We start from the raw sequence: 5,001 nt of genomic DNA, 5'->3' as shown, positions 1-5,001 counted from the left end.
ACTTTGGTCTCGGTTCAGATGAAGTGAACTCTGGTGCGGTTCCAATGTGAATGCCAAGCGGACCAGAAACCGGTTCAACCATAGAAAATAGACCACAGCATTCTGGGTAAATGCAACCAAAACAAACGCGCTAGCTTAGCGCTAACAGGAGAAATGGTTCAAGGCCTTTCACCAAAGTCAAACCGCTAAAATCTGACCCCGCTCCATTTTCATTTAAATTTTAAGAAGAAGGAAGTTGCGCTCAGTGTCTTCAGAGGTTTTTGTGTTGTTTCCTTCAGTGGTTCTTGGTGCAGCGCCCCCACAGGAGAGGACTTGTTTTAAGTCAACAATTCCAAATTTAAAACAAACTCCTATATCCTGCCGAAAAGTTACTTGTAAATTTGTTTTTTCTTATTTCTAGGGTGCTAAGATGTTTGCACTAGAAACAAGATAAAAAATACTTGCTAAGATTTTGTGTTTTGCAGTGTAATGCCATGCTACTGATTAAAGAGATTGCCTAGTTTAAAAACAAATCTACCAACACATTACCACATTTTGTATAACATGTATTTTAAATTATTCAGTATATTTATTTCCGTTTTACTGTGAAATGTCCTGTTTTTCCTGAATTTTCCCCAAACCTCGGCACAGTAACCGTAATAGATGCAGCACAGATTTATTCCAGCATCACCAGATGTGAATAATGCCAGAAAGGATTCCTGATCACGTTGCAGAGCCCCGCTGACCTCTGAGCTGATGAGGACAGAGAAGGGGAACGAGCCACCGGGGGGGAACAGATCCTCTCCACCTCCTCTTGCTCTCCCATCATGCACCTCTTTCCTCCTGCTCAGGTTCTCTCCCCTTGATGCTTCTTCATGCACAGAGGCCAGTCATCCATCCTGTTTACTACACCCTCTCAGGGCGCCGTGGCCCAGCTACCATTTCTCACCGGTTATCTGAACCAGCACCTTCATCCAGTCATCATCACAGCACTGCAGCCTCCTGGTGGCGTCTTAAACGGGAAGCCAAAGTACAAACACCAAACGCTGGAAGTCAGTGCATGAAAACCGATTTACAAAATCACAGCAAATTGACAACACTTCACTGTTTCTACATTTTATGTTGCAACGCAACCTTATTCCAAGTTGTACCAAATTAGCCTCAAAATTTTACATGCAAACACCCAGCAGCTCTGTCTTTTCCACTAGTGTCAAAAAAATAAAATTTTGCAATTCCAGTGTTTCCATTAAATGAGAAACTCAACTAAAATCACATGTGAATAAGTTCATTCATGCAGCGCCGTCGCCCTCCAACTACTTCCTGTTGTCTTCTTCGTGGTTTTTGCCAGTAGTAACATCCCGTTGTTGATCATGTGACTCCTATGATATGAGTTTTGAGAGATAAACTAATTTCCAAACAGCCAAAAAGCCACCTCATCCTAGCGCCAAAACGTTTTACTGACTTGTTTCTATTGAGCAAATTTATTTTTAAATGTTAATTTGTGTAATTATATTGTCAATGGAAATGCAGCTAATATTGTGGATCCACATTTGGCAGCCTCATGTCTTTTTGAATATGATGCCACAAGCTTAGCTCACATATCTTCAGGCAGTGTGACTCATTCTTCTTCATCCTTGAAAAGTTTAAAATGCATATATCAAAAATTATGGCTTTAAATTGTCTTAAATTAATTAAAATGTAAGTTGGCCTTTGAAATGTCCATCACAAGTCTTACATTTTGTATTGACGGGCCTTCTTAATCTTGTATTGTCAAAGTATTTTATGTTTTTGTTTTTCTTTTGCTGGAGTTTGAGTCTCACTCAGACATCTCCATTGCATTCTGTGACTCGAGACGTTGAGGCTGCCGCTAACTAGCTGCTAACATACATTTTTTTTGTGTCAATCATGGGTAAATGCAGATTTATCATCAGTTGACTGGACGAAGTTTGCACATTTCTGTGGAGATACAGGTCTTAAATTCCATTTAAAGTGGCCTTAAAAAGGCCTTAAAATGTCTTAAATTCATTTTAAACTAAAAGACGGTTGAGGCTACCATTAACTAGCTGCTAACATACCCCAGCTAGCTTGCTAGCTCATTTTTTGCGTCTGTGGTGGATAAGTGTAATTTTACTGCCAGTAAATTTGGAAAAAGTGAAGTGGTGTGAATACTTTTATTAATATGCTGTGAATTGTATAAAAGCTGACTGGGTTTGTGCTTTTATTTTATTTATTTTGAAATTTACCTCTTTTTTTTACCTTTTGCTATATTAAGAGAGAAACAGTAGAAAAAGTCCTAAACTTGACAAAGTAAACATTGAACTAATCAAAACTGATGCCTGGTGAATTATTGGTGAATTATCCATACAAGTCTGTGTAGAAAAGATCAATAATGTATCAACAGTACAAGTTTGGTGGATTTCTTTTCTTGGAAACTTGTTTCTCTTTTTAGCTTGTATTGTTTGGATTTCATGGGCATCGCTGCAGTACCTGTGTAGATAAATTAATTTTTTTTTTTGAGAAATAGGCCAACATTAATCTCATATCTTCGCAGTCTTGTTTATATCAGCAAACCACATATTGGGGTCATGAAGCTCCTCTGGCCTGCAGATTTGAAATACATTCACTTTCGCAGTTTGTGCTGCTGTAAAGTAAAAAGTATGAGATTTTTTTTTACAGGGTAGAGAACCACTCTGAGAGCTTTGTGACCTCCACGATTTTCTCCCTCTCTGGCTTGAGTGGGGCTGATGATACATTTGATTCGCTTGAAAAATAATGCTTAGCTTTATTATTTATTTTAAAAAGAGAATTTCATCTCATTTCGCTGAGCTGCGGTGGCCTCCGTCTGCCTGGGGCTCAGAAACAGAAAAGCCACCAGAAGAAGCAGGACTCAGAACTGTGCGGATAAAAAAATTGAATTAATAAAAACTGAGATGAGGCTAAGTAACAAGCATTAGGTCTGCCTCCTATGTCTGGCATCTCCTGGGAACTCTTGCAGAGCAACAGATGGTAAACTCTGAGTGACTCAGCCATGTCTCGTTCATGCGCGGTCCTCTACTGGCACCTACTGGCCGAACACGGCAATAACAAGCCCCGAAAGTTAAAGAAAATAATGCTATATAATGTTATAGAACGCTCTTTTACCTCCAAACATGTCTGGAAATGACTTTCTTGAATCAGTTTAGCTCAATAACTGAAGCTGAAGCATCTGCTGAGTGACGATGATGAGAAATATGAAGCTCTAATGAAAAACACATGTGAGTCTTCCCAGAATCTGGCCCAATCAGACGCAGCAGACGCTAAATAATGTCATAGATGTAAAGAAGGACAATGATAAAGCATTAGAATGACAGATGGAGGTGAGAATGGATAGACTGGGAACTAAAAATGTGTAACAAATGAAGCAGGCAGGGGAGCTGTGGGCTGCCAGACCCGCTCAATCAATCAAAGCTCTAACAAGACGACGAGCAGCAGCTTGTTGTTACCAAGAGGAGGAAACTCCTCGATCGGAGCACAAACGGATATAAAGGGAAGAACACATGGACAGTTGCTCTTTGGCTGCTGGTTTTATAGGCCTGAGCAGGATTCTGTTTTATTTTGATCTCTCCATTCGTTGTGATGCACAAGGCAGCCGATCTCTCTGGTCTAAAGTCAAAAAACATTCAACACTCAGAGCTGGGAAACAAATCAGCCAAAGATTTTCAGGCTGCATTCCCACCAGCTCTGTTTAATCCGCTTCAGTCCAACTTCAGTCTGTTTGCCTAGTTATGGAGGTGTGAATGCTAATCGGACCAAAAAACGAACACTGGTCCACCTACAAATCTCTGCTACAAAAGCAGGAAGTGGACTACAGCGCAGGGCATTGTGGGTAAATACAACCAAAACAAATGCAGGAATATAGCCCTAACAGGACTTGTGGTCTTTAGTGAAAGACAAAAGAAAAATTTTACAACCGCTAAAATCTGACAACACTCCATTATTGTTTACATTTCTTGAAGACGGAAGTTGCGCTCAGTGTCTTTGTTGGAGGTTTCATGACATTTCCTTGAGTGGTTCATAGGGTAGCGCCCCCACAGGTGAGAAGGGGAACATGTTTTTCAAAGGGTTTAATTGGTTTGACACAGAAAGTGAACCACAGCAGCTGGAAATGTAACAAATGTTGCCACTTTGGTCCCCAATCGAACTGAGTCTAGCGGACTATCAGGTGAAAAAACATCCCAACTCTGATCAAATATAAAATATTGGGTGCATTTGGGTGGGAAAATCAGATTTTCCTGCTGTGGCATTTCCCTGCTGTGTGAACGTGGTCTAAGTCAGCAGAGGCGGTTCAGATGGGCAGTAGCATCCTGGACAGCTCTCTTTGGAGTTAGAGCTCCGCCTGCTGGATGGAGACCAGAACTCCCTGAGGAGTCTGATGGACGGATGGAAGTTAGAAATCCTGTGTTCGCTTTCTCTTCACAAGTCCCAGAGAATCCGTTTCGCAGCTTAAATTGATTAACAAGATTCATTTGAAACTGAGAGACTCAAATAGTTTCCTTCTGCTTGCATCATAAATCATTAGTCAGCTGTGTCGCAAAAGGGCTTGTGCTGTCATCCATTATCTGTTTCATTTGGGAACGCTTATAACCTCAAGATATTATTAAGATGGAAAAAATGAACAAAATTACTGCAGCTGCTTTAGACAACCTGCTTTGCTTATATCTGCATCCTGAGTGCAGCAGATGTGCCAGGCCCCTATTGCTCCGTCATTTTACCGTCACATCTCTTTCAAGCCTGACCAGCACACTGCAAAAACACACACACAAAAAAAACATAAAATCGTTCCAAGTATTTTGGTCTAGTTTTTAGTGCAAGTAACTAAACTAGCTTACACGCAACTTTTCAGCAATATATAGGAGTTTGTTTTGATGAAAACGTATGTAAAAAAAAAAAAAAATTCCCTTCTCACCCTCCGCGGGTGGTGTCTCTCTCTCTCTCTCTCTCTCTCTCTCTCTCTCTCTCTCTCTCTCTCTCTCTCTCTCTCTC

The 5,001-nt window shown here is 40.6% G+C and overlaps 1 long non-coding RNA gene across 1 annotated transcript in view; it reads left to right on the top strand.

Annotated features, from left to right (window-relative positions):
- Positions 1-3,455: 3,455 nt before the first annotated feature.
- LOC107836274 (uncharacterized) overlaps positions 3,456-5,001 on the top strand; it is a 7,755-nt gene continuing 6,209 nt past the window's right edge. The window contains exon 1 of the long non-coding RNA XR_001662154.1: positions 3,456-3,844. This is a non-coding gene — a long non-coding RNA (uncharacterized LOC107836274). The remainder of the gene's footprint in view (positions 3,845-5,001) is intronic.

The sequence above is a fragment of the Poecilia formosa genome, unplaced genomic scaffold (genome assembly GCF_000485575.1).
Source record: "Poecilia formosa unplaced genomic scaffold, Poecilia_formosa-5.1.2 Scaffold47, whole genome shotgun sequence".
NCBI lineage: Eukaryota > Metazoa > Chordata > Actinopteri > Cyprinodontiformes > Poeciliidae > Poecilia > Poecilia formosa.
The sequence above is the reverse complement of the archived record's forward strand: the minus strand, read 5'-3'. Positions and strand labels throughout refer to the sequence as shown.